Raw genomic sequence first — 14,610 nt, forward strand, 5'->3', positions numbered from 1 at the left:
GAGCTTTGAAGTCAGGCTATCAGATTGGTCATCTGCCACAGAGTGGGCTAGATAAATTCCCACAATGACACACTCCTGGAATGAACACTAAGGGATTCAGGTCAGTGCTCCTTCCTGCTAAGAAAGCACAGGGCAGGCAAATTCTCACCATACAGCCTTTGCCCTCTGATCTTATATCTTACCTGTCCTCCCCAGGCCCAGCGCTCTGTGGGAATTCATGACAATCTGATGCTTGGATCCTCAATTGCCATAATCTTTATGAGTTGATTTCTTTGAAAGTTCATGGGAAATAGGCTGGAATCATCACAGGGAAGGCACTTTAGATTTCCATTAAAAAAAAAAAAAAAGAGTGTCAGCTTCAACTCCAAAATCTATTCCTTTACAAGGAGCACAGAGAAAAATTGTATTAAATCATCCAGAGGAAAATACAGAACTTGAAAATATTTTAAAGGACTTTAAAGGACTTCAGACTCAAATAGGGTGTCATCCATGACAGGTACAAAGAAGGATCAGAAGTTCCCTTGGCTGCCTTCACAGGGCAAGGATTCAAGAAGTGCTCAGGAAGGCAGGAAGCTTTCCAAAAGAAGCTAATTCGAAAGACATTTCCAAGTCAACATCCAAACCAAAGAGATGTGGAAAAATTCACAGAAGCATCCTAACAAAACATCCCGACAAAGTACCCTAACTCCTTTTTGCAAACCCACAACGGGTAGGAGCAAAGTTCTAATGTGACAGCCTTTTAAAGCAGCAAGATGCAACCACAAATGTGGTTGCTCTTCCAACATTATTTCCTTTGGGAAAATTACATGGGTGGGTAGGGAAGCAAACCCCAGAGGACTGCAGTTTACGAGGCCTGAGAGGTAGGCTGCACAGAACCTAGGAGTGGGGGCCTCCTGGTCCAGAGGAGAAATCTAACCTTATCGTACTAGGTGGCGAAGATCTCTGGCTGCTCTTCAGGCAGAGTATGCTGCTCTCCATTTGCAAAACTGCTCAATAAAATTTTACTGGCAAGGCAAAAGGAGAAACATCTGCTATACTCAAGAGCAGCTGTGGTCAGCAATAAGGCAGCTGGCACAGGGTCAATGCTGTTCTTGCTGGTAGGTGGTATTGTGGTCACCAGTAATTACTTTGGAGAATTTCATGGAGTCAAGGATAACTAAATGGACAAAGAACATTTTATTTTACTTTCTATCTTTAGCCCAGGAGCAAAAATCGTGACATGCTGTACAGAATTCAGAAGCCCAAAGCAGTCCCTATTTTTCATGGAAGAACTTCTGTTACCTCAAAGACTGGAAACCCTTAAATGTAAGTATTTCAAACAATATGCTCTTGACAAGTGACCTCTCCACTCATTATTTCTGATTGAACAGTTCCTGTAGATTGCATTAGTCTTTAAGTGTTTCCTTTTGCAGATATATTATAGAATACTTTATAAAGAAAAATGTGAAAATTATATTGAGCAAATCAATAAACGGTACACGTTTTTAAAAACCTCATCTTTATCAAATTTACATGATACCTTCAAAGTTAAATAAACCCTTCACAGAGTGGGAATTTGGAGTGTAAATAAAAATCTGTTCAAGGCATGCAGTTGATAATTTTTCTACAGAATGATGAATGTCAGAAAGTAGCAGTTAAATTAATATACACTGTACTTAAAAAATTAAACACTTGGGAAATAACCTCTCGAGCCACTGGAAAATGACAAAGTCTAAGATATTTCAATCAAGTTAATTTCAGTACCAGAGCAATGCATTTTTCCCACCAGAAACTATATGAAAAAAACAAATTAACCAAAATGGGCCTCCGAATGATGGGATAACATCAACCTCAAAGAGAATGTCATGATTGCTTGTCAATTAAGTTATGCTACACACACATACTCAAAGGCGAAACTAGCCGCATTCATTTTAAATTATGTCAAGGCCGAATGGCTGATATTATATTAAAATGAAAGCATGACTTGCATTTTAAAAAAGAAAAGGAAATGTTCTTGCCAACCAAGAGAGCTAACGTGCAACGGCTGGTGTAATTCAGGTATGCAAGCTCCAGTGAGGCCATGCAAGGTGAACCATGTCCAAAATGTTATTGGATACACAACCCCAGGGCTTCCCTGGTGGCTCAGATGGTTTAAAAAAAAAAAAAAAATCCGCCTGCAATGCACCTAGGTTTGATCCCTGGATTGGGAAGATTCCCTTGGAGAAGGGAATGGCTATCCACTCCAGTATTCTTATCTGGAGAATTCCATGGACAGAGGAGTCTGGTGGGCTATAGTTTATGGGGTCGCAAAGAGTTGGACATGACTGAGCTAGAGACAGCCAGATGTTCTCAGATTCCTTACCCACAGAAACTGTAAGGTATTAAATGCCTGTTTTCTACCACTTAACCTGGGGATGATTTGTTATATATCAATAAATAACTAAGACAATACTGGAAAATTGTACACACACACCCTAAGTGTACCCCTTACTGCTGGGGCTCCCAGAACATCCTTAGATGTGTTGGGAGTGGAGGGAGAGACTTAGGGACCACTTTCAACCAATTTTAGACCTATTTCTGACTTGACCATCTCTACAACGCCACTTCTGATCAGGTTAGGGTCATGGTAGGTCCAGGGTTCTCCTAGGATGGAAAAGAACCCCTGGTTGGCATGCAAGGCAGATCAAAGCTGGGTGTGAGAAGGCTGGGATTTTAAATGTCAGCCTTGTTAGTCATTGTGAGTAGATCACTTGAACCCTCAGAGCTTTAGACAAGTCAGAGGAGGAGGGCTTCCAGTTTTGATGTTACTTTGAGTCCATGAAGATCCTAGATCCTCTAGACTCTAAACAGGGGCCCCATGACTCACAGCCTTCACAACTAGGCAATAAGAGGTACCTAAAAATCTCCTGCTAATTTTTTTTTTCTTTCAATGAGACTTTCCCTATCATTTTTTAAAAGTACTAAATTTAGGTGCTCCGTAAGGAATGGCTTTTATGGTAGCCCAACATCTCATAGTTGTAACATTAGTCTACGGTCTTAACCAACTGAATAGTAGTCAGAGGACTTCTATAACTTTGATTTGGACATATAACATTTTGATCAGAAAATCAGAGAAAAACTGACTGATATCCAATAGTATCATCTTTTAAAATGAATTATTTTATTGATTTATCAATAATATTTGCTTAAATATTGTCTAAAATTTTAGTTCATTATACTGCATTTAGGAAGACAAATTGTGAAACCACAAATACAATGGAGTTTCAGTTCAGTCTTAAAAATCACCATGTTGTCCCTGTATATCCTGTTTTGCAAAATGTAGAGTCAAAGAAGTCTGTGAGCATCAGGCAGTTTTAATACTAAATGAAAATAATCATCTGAATTTTACCTTTTTATTCTTTTATGACACATATTTTGCTAACTTCTAGTCACCCTGTTTTTAAACTGATGCCTTTGCTGATGTGACTTCTATAAACTGAATGGACTTTCCTTAGTTTTGTTTTTTTTTTTAACCTGCTGAAAACTGATTTTGTCTTCTAAAGACACTACCTTCTAAAGAATTGGCAAAAATAAATCCTGATACATCCAATGATGAGATAGTATGCACCCCATTATATGAGATTATAAATAAAGTTTTCAATCTGTCTGGAAGAAACTGGGATTAGGGATTAGTTTGTAAAGACAGAGAGAGATGCAATAATCTTTGGAGAACTGAGATCGAAACTATTCCTTCTTGTCAACATTAGCTCAGAAAAAGTGGGATAAACCTCTGAAGGAGCAGGCTGACCGGCAGAAGCGAGGTTCTGAAGGTAAATTTTCCTTTGGCTTTCTGAATCCCAGGCTCTTTTCATCTCATGAGACTTTAAGTCCAGGTTCTGCCGTTGCTCTTTGCTATGACTTGTGTTCGGTGATGTCTTTCTCTTTCTTAACATACACATGCGCCAACTTTTTGTTTGTTTGTTTTACTTTTTGGCCACAAAATAAGGCAGGTGAGATCTTAGTTCCCTGACCAGGGATAGAACCCACGCCCCCTGCAGTGGAAGCTTGAAGTTTAACCACTGTGTTGCCAGGCAAGTTCCCCAGTTATGTCTTTCTAACTGGAGGAAGGGTCTAAGCATGATGGGCAAGTCAGTGAGAAAATTCTCATCATGGCTAAAGCATCAAAAATACAAAGGGAGGAGGGCTTGGGTCTTGGGTCTGGCAACATTAACCAAATATGGACTGATTCCAAAAAGACATGAAAGTTACTAAAACACCACTTTAAACGTCTTTATGTGTTAACAGGTATAGCAACTTAGGGCTATTCAGGACATATCTAAGAGTCTCTTAGGTCAAATTCTGATATTTATACTGTCTTCTTCATGTTCTTGGCTTCTTAATCTTGAATAAGAAGAACCATTCTGGTTCTAGATTTACTTGTCACTGGGAAAGCGTTCTCCTTTAATTAAAACACAGACATACACTGAATCTCACTGCATTATCATGAAGGCTCTTAGATTTCTTACCAAATTAAGCATTTATTCAAGAAACCTTTTTTAAACCCTATGCGTTTACTATTAGTAGGAGGAAAAGTATAATGCTTAAGCTGTTTTTACCTTAAAACTATTGTTTTATTGGGCTTATTTACTTTCTCTTCTGTTATTAGCACAGAGATGGCTAAGTTGTTGTTGCTGGTGTGTGTGTGTATTAAATCTTGACACAAGACAAGCAGAGAACAGCAGAGCAAAGGGCAGTGCAGGCAGAGTGGTCAAACAGGCTGCTTCTGCCACTCGCTTCCACACATAACCTGTAAATCAGTAGCAACAGCAAATTCCTCATTGACTTCTGGAATCATTTCCAAATAGTCAAACCTCCAAGGTCAAATCTACCAATTCAGTGTGTCTGTTGTACTGAGAGGCCCCCAAAGAAAGGACTGCAATTTCGTGTTGGCTTCTTCCGAAGGGCGGGTGAGAGACAGCAAGTGAGAGTTGCGGGGGAGGGAGCTGATGGTTTCTCATGGCAAGAATCCTCTCCTGCCCAAATACAGGAAAATTCCCAAGTAAGAGTGGCATATTGAAATCTAATCAAATGGCTAGCCTATTTTTGCCCTTGGATTCGTCAAAACCGCCTTAAGAACAACAACCCTTGGTACCTTTCAAGAATGCTTCTTTCAGGGGAAGGCTTTAGTTAAGATGCTCTTCAGTTTGAGTTTAATTTAAAATTTAGTCCCAGGGCTTGTGACACAGGTAAATGAATGTGGTCGACTGAATGAGATAAAATCGGGCTTGAACTTCTTAGGGGATGTGCACTAAAACAAGTAAGATTTAAACAAGCATCAGCTGCAATTCGGTCCTTTTTAAACATCATGATGTAGCGGAAAGAATATGGACTTTGGGGGTCAGAGAAACCTGGGTTCGAGGCCTGTCCCAATCACTTATCTTTTCTTAGACACAGTTCTCTTAAAAATACTATTCTACCTGGCAGGACAGTTGTGAGGGTAAGAAAATATGCATATACAGTGTCTATCACAGAGTAGGCATTCAATAAATGATTCTTCTTGTAGCTATGAATACTACCACTCCTACTATTATTATTATTTGAGGTAATACGGTTACTTACAGTTTCCAAACATCCAAATAGCCACACCAAAACGTAGGTCATAAGGAGAATGTAACTGTCCTAATGGAAAATCCCAATCAAAATATTTTTATTATATACATGTTTAAAATTTAAGTATAAGACTTTTAGGCCTGTGAACTTTAACACAATAGCTATGCCTTCACATACCGGAGTGTTCTTAAAAAAAAAAAATTCACATTGAAAAGGTCAAGTTGTAAGGCCATTTGATTAAAATAGTAATAAAAGAGTAAACATTAACTCACAATTTCTCCTCTGGTCTTTACTATTCCAAGTAGTATCACCTCCCAAATAAGTTGCACCTTAAGACAATTTATCTTGATTAAAATCTTTAAGTTCTTAATTTTAAGTAGGGAAAACTTTAAGCCAAGTTTAATACTTTTACCATGATCTAGATCTTAACTGCAGTATGCTGTCCTCTGCTACTCCTGGAACATGACTGCCCAAAGTAAACGAAGTTCCCTTTTTATATCAATTTTAGAGCCACTGATAAAAATGCAAATAATTAACATCAGAAAGGAAGAATTGCTCATCACTAGGCCACCCAAATTTCCAGAAGCATCAGAAGTTATAGAAAGCTTATCTCTGGAATTTCAACAGTTTTCTCAAAGGTTTCAGAGCTATCTATTAGAGGCCTTGCAAACTGAATTAAATAACAAAAATAAAGCAAATGAATAACCACCCTTCAAATCTGTCAATATTTCAAATCTAGGCTTTCCTCCTGGGTATATAACTATCCTAGTATCTCCTCTCCAAATTCTCTTTTCAGATCAGATCAGATCAGTCGCTCAATCGTGTCCAACTCTTCGCAACCCCATGAATGGCAGCACGCCAGGCCTCCCTGTCCATCGAGTCAGTGTTGCCATCCAGCCATCTCATCCTCTGTTGTCCCCTTCTCTCTTGCCCCCAACCCCTCCCAGCATCAGAGTCTTTTCCAATGAGTCAACTCTTCGCATGAGGTGGCCAAAGTATTGGAGTTTCAGCTCCCAAGCTAAATAAGGATGTTGGTGCCAAATTAACTCCCATTATCTAAAAGAGGGTAACCCATTTAATTCACTCTTGCTTTTGCGTCTCAAAAATAAATTCACTAAATCAGCACCTGATCTTTTCCTAAGAAGAGTAAGCCTATCCTGTATGTAGAAAAAAACTGACTCAAAAATAGGTTATGTTGCTTCCACTGTTAAAAACATCTACAAGTAAATTTAAAAATCTGAAGTATCCAAGCATTTGGATTTCTTATTTGCCAGTCCAGACTATCTGCAATATCCATTTCGATTTTTGCTATTTCTAACTGCGAAGCCATCACAGGAGTTGGCCTGAGGGCGGGGAGAGGAAATCTGGCTTCCACCTCTGGGACACACGTTTCAGCGCTTGTGTCTGACTGACTCTGCCAATCACCCCTCCCAGAAGCCACAAGGCTGGCTTACAATAACAGAGTATATCAAAGAGGACAGGAAAGAAAACAAGACAGTGGCAGGGTCAGCAGAGGATAAGAACACGGTCAAGATGCCCTGTGGAGGCAGGGAACGGGGAGCCATATATTCATGGCATTAAAATATGTTTCTTAGAAAAGGTAACATCATAAATGCATAGGACCTTGACTGCCAAAGTCAGCCCAGTATGACTGTAAAACCACTGTTACACACAACTAGGAGAGCAGACTGTCTCATTATGATGGGACTGGTCAAGAAAAAACACTCCAGTTCACGTGAGCTTGGAATTATAACCCATACGCTTAAACCAACTGAGAGTGATGATTATGGTAACTGTATATTGACTTCTGATATAAAGATCATCCACATAAAGTGACTCTTTTCACGAGAACCATCTAACTCCAGAATGGTGATAATCTATTCTTGCCTCCATATAAAAACATGCCTGATCCATTCTGCACTGTGGTCATAAACTCAGCAGACTTAAAAGGCAGCGAGTGGGACAGAAAAGAAGTTGAGAGGTGGCGGTGGGGGTTTATAGTCCATCTGCATTCGACCTTGACTCTGCTACTTATGGGCTGTGTGATCTTGGGTAAGTTACTAGTTTCTCTGAATTGCAGTTTCCTCAGAAAATTATTATGAGCACTCAACATCCAAAAAAAGGTAAACTTTCAATATGCATTAACTCAGGGAAGCCTGATATGCTGCAGTCCCCAGGGTCGCAAAGAGTAGGACCTGACTTAGCAACTGAACAGCAAATTATTAAAGACAGGTAAAAACAAAAGATAACGTTTAAAGTCCACACTCTTGGGCCTGACATTCCCAAACTACTTTTAGCCTCAATTAACTTTTTCAGCCTTTGCTTACTTCCCTTCACAGCCACTATCCAACTTTCCTGTATCTACTCCTTTAATCTGTGTAGTTCCCTCCATATAAAATCACCATTAGAGTCACTTTTAAAGATTCGAGCCTACCATTCAAATAATACCTTCTTGAAACAGCCTTTTTTATCTTCCCCATTCCTCTTCACTAAATTACTCATAGTATCTTGCTATCTTCTGACAACTGAGCATTTTATGCCATCTATTATAGCCAGTTGTATATGAACAGAGCAGCTAGCACAGGGCTGAGATACTTACATACAGTAGCACTTAATAAATGTTGATTAGAGGAATAAAGGAGTCACAACGATTCTCTCTCTCTGCTAGATCTAAGGAAAGGAGCAACTTGCCTTCACCCTCTCACTTTCCTCCAGACCCCCACGAAAATGCCGCTGCCTCCTTAACTCTGGCAGGATGGGAGATGCACGATGCCAGGAGCCTAAGCTGTGAGCGCTGGCACTTTGCTCTTTGCCTTCAAGGAGTTAAACTGAGTCCTGGGGAGATAAAAATCTCTGGTTTTTATTGTTTAGTGAGAATGCCTGACAAACGAAGATCCAGCTGCAATTGTAACATTCCAGGCTCATAAGGCGCCAAGTTTTACTAACTATAATTTAACTGGTCCGACTGCTGCAGTCCAAATTCTTGTTTGGATAATCAGTCTTTGTTTGAATGTGTTCAAAAACAGCCCAGGCTAGCATTAGCCTCTGGGTATGTCATGTGAGCTGATTACCCTGTGGCTCCCAGTAGCAGAAACTCATACACAAGAGGAGGATTATTTTCCTAGTATTACTGTTACGCTAACATATAATCAGCCCTTTTCTCCCAGTCTCCACATCTCTTTCACAGCCTCCCCCAACCTTCCTCCTCCAACCTTCCCCACCCCCCCCACTCCTGCCTTTCTTTTTTCTTCTCTCTTTTCTCTCTCTCTCTTTTTTTTTTTTAATAATTCAAAAGTCTTCTTTCCAAGTTCAACCAAAGTTGAAAGGTGAAAAGGTCAAGAAAGTTTCATGGCTGTGGCTGTTTAGAAAAGGGTAGGACTAACTGGGGTCTCTCTTGCTCAGCCTCTACTCAAGGCTCAAGAAGCTCATATTTCACTGTACTTCTGCAGCGCCCAGTCGCCTTGACACAATCTGTTTGGAATGAAATTAAGCCCTTGTTAATCATTTTTAACATAATATATTAATAATAATTTCACCTGACAAACAATCATTTCATACTTAAGTAACTCAAGTGGCTCATTTGTTTGTTAAAAAAAAAAAATCCAAATTCTCCAAATTGCACATTTTAACCGAAGGACGCTTACTTGGGACCTGCCCACCCTGCCTGTCTGCAAGTCATTTAGCTCTAACAAGCCAAGAAGGATTCTGGAAACTCTGTACCTGTCCTGTCACTTGGGCCTTGGTCTGGCCATTCTCAAAGAGCCCAAATGCGCTGACGCCTTTACAGTGCTTAGGACAGAGGCTGGCTGATAGAAAATACCAGACAGTATTTGCTATGAGAATTTTGGGGAAGAAATCCTGACTCGAGGGTATAGTTCTAGCAATCAGTGGGAAAACTGCTGGCAGGGAAAGACCATGGCTCAGAAAAGGCTGGAATGATTGGTACATGGGTGGGTGAAATGTTGTAAACTTGGAAGCTCATGTCGGAGCTCTCAGCTGGTCTGGAATTGTAGGTGTAAATCTGGTCTTCGCAGCTCCTACATTGCTAGAGGGAAGGCCACCAAAGGGGAAGGAAACTCCGATCCCTGGGAGGGAGATCTGTTTATTTTACAATTAACAACAGCAAAGGAACGCTTTCTGAAAGTTTCCCTGGAAGGCTCAGAATTTAATCCTATACAACAGTTCGGTATTGAATCTTCAAGGTCTTAGTTGAGATGACAGGCAGAAATCAGAGTACTTCAGACCTGCTCCAGAGAGAGAGACACACACACAAGGACACAAGAAAAGCTCCTTCTGGGGCCAAAATTCTAAACTACACGGTGACCTAGGATTTGAGAGAGAAGAGGAAACAGGAGGCTGTGCACTAGGATGTGGCGGAAAATGGCAGGAAGTGACGTCTACTGCTTGAAGGCTTATCATGCATCTGTTGTTGTTGTTGAGTCACTAAGTCATATTCGATTTTTTTGTGACCCCCTCATGGACTGTAGCCTGCCAGGCTCCTCTGTCCATGGGATTCTCCAGACAAGAATACTGGAGTGGGTTGCTATTTCCTTCTCTAGGGGATCCGCCTGACCCAGGGATCAAACCCGTGTCTCCTGCATTGGCAGGTGGACTCTTTTACCCCTGAGTTATCTGGGAAGCCTGTCATGTATCTACTTCTCTGTATTCTTGCTCCAAGCATTCAAAGGGAAAGAAGAGCAAGTCGGTTGTGAATTCCCACAAATTCTAACAGTTCCATGGTAGACTGTACTCATCTTTAACATCCACGAATTACATCTTTTACCTACTTATCCTGCTAAAATTTAAGACCATGTTTTTCTTCCCTGCTGTGGGTATTGTGTGAAAAAAAAAACCACACCCCACTGTTATTAATAATGCTCAGTTCACATTAATTAGAATTTTAGAATGGCATAGGCCAAAGAGCGCTTAAAGAAAAATTGAAGTAGAAGCGTCTCGGGGCCAGAAGTGAGGCCAGAGAAGGATTTCCCATGTATACTCCATGAACAAAATATCTCCACTTGGATCTGTTTTCTGTAGTGGGGTCCTGAAAAGATTTCACTTGAAAATAAAAGGCTCTGCTGTTAAAAAATTTCACTAGAAAAAAAAAAAAGGCTCTGCTGTTGAGGAGGAGGGTTTAAGAAGAAGGTTTGAAAACCAAAGAGCTGGTCCAATCTTTCATCTTCAAGTTAAAGAAACAGGGGACAGTAAAGTTGTGTCCAAGGTGCCCCGTGAGTGGAGAACAGGGTTAAGACAAGCACCCCTCTGCAACCCCCAGCTCAGTATATATACTCCATCTCCAATATACCTTTTAGGGAAGCCCTCCTTCCATTCACTACGTTTGGATCAAAAGACTGCAACCTCAAAAGAAATACTTTTTAGCAATATTTAACTGGAACTGTAAGTCGAATCAACAATCATTTTTAGATCTGGACAATGAAGTAAGACAAATCTGGGGGATGGCCATCTTTAGTTGCAAAATCACTTCTGCTAAAGCCATTAGCTACACAGTGTTCTCAGCAGCTCGGATTTTACAACAAAACCGTAAAAGCTGGGGGTCAAAGCTTCTCCCTTGAGGCTTAAAGGTGTGACGCTTCTGAAATGCTTCTTGGGCTTTCAGAACCTTCCCAATCAGCTCTAATCTTCATCACCTCCTTCTGATTATCCCTGTGTTGCTAGATAATATGGAGGCAAACAAAACAAAACAAAACAAAACATACACACACAATAAAAAAGGAAGTATTTTTAGCCTCTTTTTAAGTGGTGACTAAGTTTATCACACTCCTACTCAAATTAGTCATACAGGTTAGTCCCAGGGGAGAGCAGTCTGGCTACAGATCATTGCAAAGGAATGACTTCTTGGAGGCCTAAAATAAACACTTAGGCTCATGGTTCTATCTGGAAATATAGTCAAATAGAAGCAAATTCCATGAAATTCCCAACTGATGCAAGCAACATTATTTTGTATCTTACAATACTAGCTTGGGTTAGCTGCTGTAGTCTGCTAAAGAGATAGATGACTCTAAAATGATGATAAAGGAAATAGTTATTTTAATAATGATAATAATAATTTTTTTTCCAACATGCTTATTCACAGGGGCTGAAGATGCCAACAAAGCAGCAACGGAGAAGAGAGACAACAACTGAGAATAAAATGGGACTTACAAAGAATTTCCCACCACTCTGGTTCTTTTTTTCCTTTTAAGAAAGAGAAAATTGGGTCTTGAATCCTCATGATGAAACTTAGGGACTTAAGATTTTTAAAGCTGTTCACCACAAACAAGATTTTCAGGGCAGAACTAGCACATGGGCCATGAAGCTGGTTATATTCAAGGGTCTGTCCAAGTGCCATAAATGCAATAAAGATTCCCTTAAGAGCCTTTGTTTCTCTGTTCAAATCTGAAAACAACCCCTCCTTACCATGCCAGATAGTGTTTTTGAAGGGAATTAGCCCCCTACTCTTTTTTTTTTTGCCAAAATGCATTAGTCATGAAACATTACCACCAGTAGCTCCAGTTACATAAAACCTACATGCTTATCCAAAATTAATTGTTTCCAAGCTATCTGGGAAACTAAGCATGCTGTGCATGAATAACTCATAGTCACTAACTTTCCGGAATATTTTAAAACCCTAACCTCCTTACTTCTTTTGAAAATAAGATGCCTTTACACTCAGCATGGCTGTGTATTATAGATTCAGAACTCAAAAAGTTTCTAACATGGGTTAGGAATGGCTTTGCCACTTAATGACCTTGGCATGAGTGCCTAAACTTTACAAAACCTGTTTTTTATCTGTAAAATGGGGAGAAAAGAAATTAAAAAAAACCCTCTGCCAATGTTTGTGTTATTGCAGATTTTCTAGGGTTATCCAGTGGTGGGCCAGGGAGAGCTGTACTGCTTGAAAATTTTAGGGGAAAAAGTGAAGGAATTTAACTGACAAATAACTCACATGTTAAGACAAACATACATATTGTGGATGAGAATAAAATATCAACACTAATTTTGGGATAAAGCCGTAGCTTCAAGAAAAATTTTACGACAGTAATAGTCAAGGTTGTGGCTCCAGAACCGAGGACTGAACAAGGGGGTCACATAAGCACCTCTCTCCTGCTCTTCAAGGTACTTCAGTGGAAAAGTTTTAGAAGCACAAAAAGGGGGTTCACTAACTGAGACTGGGACTGTCGAGGAAAAACACTGTTGAATTTAGACACAGAAGACTGACCTATGATTTAAAAGACGACAACTTTCATTCTTTACGATAACATCCAATGATTTTGGAAAATACTGTAATTATTGGACCTGTTACTTTAGTGTGTTGAAATCCTTTCAGTTCAGTTCAGTCACTCAGTCGTGTCCGACTCTTTGCAACCCCATGAATCACAGCATGCCAGGCCTCCATGTCCATCACCAACTCCTGGAGTTCACTCAAACTCCTGTCCATTGAGTCAGTGATGCCACCCAGACATCTCATTCTCTGTCATCCCCGTCTCCTCCTGCCCCCAATCCCTCCCAGCATCAGGGTCTCTTCCAATGAGTCAACTCTTCGCGTGAGGTGGCCAAAGTATTGGAGTTTCAGCTTCAACATCAGTCCTTCCAATGAAAACCCAGGACTGATCTCCTTTAGAATGGACTGGTTGGATCTCCTTGCAGTCCAAGGGACTCTCAAGAGTCTTCTCCAACACCACAGTTCAAAAGCATCAATTCTTTGGCACTCAGCTTTCTTTATAGTCCAACTCTCACATCCATACATGACCGCTGGAAAAACCATAGCCTTGACTAGACAGACCTTTGTTGGCAAGTAATATCTCTGCTTTTCAATATGCTATCTAGGTTGGTCATAACTTTCCTTCCAAGGAGTAAGTGTCTTTTAATTTCATGGCTGCAATCACCATCTGCAGTGATTTTGGAGCCCCCCAAAAATAAAGTCTGACACTGTTTCCTCATCTATCTGCCATGAAGTGATGGGACCAGATGCCATGATCTTAGTTTTCTGAATGCTGAGCTTTAAGCCAACTTTTTCACTCTCCTCTTTCACTTTCATCAACAGGCTTTTTAGTTCCTCTTCACTTTCTGCCATAAGGGTGGTGTCATCTGCATATCTGAAGTTATTGATATTTCTCCCGGCAGTCTTGATTCCAGCTTGTGCATCTTCCAGCCCAGCGTTTCTCATGATGTACTCTGCATATAAGTTAAATAAACAGGGTGACAATATACAGCCTTGACATACTCCTTTTCCTATTTGGAACCAGTCTGTTGTTCCATGTCCAGTTCTAACTGTTGCTTCCTGACCTGCATATAGGTTTCTCAAGAGGCAGGTCAGGTGGTCTGGTATTCCCATCTCTTTCAGAATTTTCCAGTTTATTGTGAGCCATACAGTCAAAGGCTTTGGCATAGTCAATAAAGCAGAAATAGATGTTTTTCTGGAACTCTCTTGCTTTTTCCATGATCCAGCGGATGTTGGCAACTTGATCTCTGGTTCCTCTGCCTTTTCTAAAACCAGCTTGAACATCTGGAAGTTCACGGTTCACGTATTGCTGAAGCCTGGCTTGGAGAATTTTGAGCATTACTTCACTAGCTTGTGAGATGAGTGCAATCGTGTGGTAGTTTGAGCATTCTTTGGCATTGCCTTTCTTTGGGATTAGAATGAAAACTGACCTTTTCCAGTCCTGTGGCCACTGCTGAGTTTTCCAAATTTGCTGGCATATTGAGTGCAGCACTTTCACACCATCATCTTTCAGGATTTGAAATAGCTCAACTGGAATTCCATCAGCTCCACTAGCTTTGTTCGTAGTGATGCTTTCTAAGGCCCACTTGACTTCACATTCCAGGATGTCTGGCTCTAGGTGAGTGATGAAATCCTTTAAAAATACACTATTAATTATGGTTTCTTATCAAAGGCAGCTTCTTTGGTTAAAGAGTTCAACTTGTTTACAGTCTCCTTCATAATTTCTCAATATTACTAGGGCTTAAAAGAGCATCTCAAAGAAAAATAATAAAGGGCTCCTGAAACCATTCAAGGCTTCACTGAAGAGCCAGGTGGCTGGT

General features: G+C 40.3%; 1 protein-coding gene and 1 long non-coding RNA gene across 11 annotated transcripts in view; one reads left to right on the forward strand and one right to left on the reverse strand.

Moving 5' to 3' along the window:
- BCAS3 (BCAS3 microtubule associated cell migration factor) overlaps positions 1-14,610 on the reverse strand; it is a 590,167-nt gene that overhangs the window by 132,191 nt on the left and 443,366 nt on the right. The window lies entirely within an intron of this gene.
- LOC133231731 (uncharacterized) lies at positions 729-14,494 on the forward strand. The gene is made up of 3 exons (XR_009731216.1): positions 729-1,097; positions 1,199-1,305; positions 11,663-14,494. It is a non-coding gene; the product is annotated as an uncharacterized LOC133231731 (long non-coding RNA).

Source organism: Bos javanicus, chromosome 19, assembly GCF_032452875.1.
Source record: "Bos javanicus breed banteng chromosome 19, ARS-OSU_banteng_1.0, whole genome shotgun sequence".
In the NCBI taxonomy this organism is placed as follows: domain Eukaryota; kingdom Metazoa; phylum Chordata; class Mammalia; order Artiodactyla; family Bovidae; genus Bos; species Bos javanicus.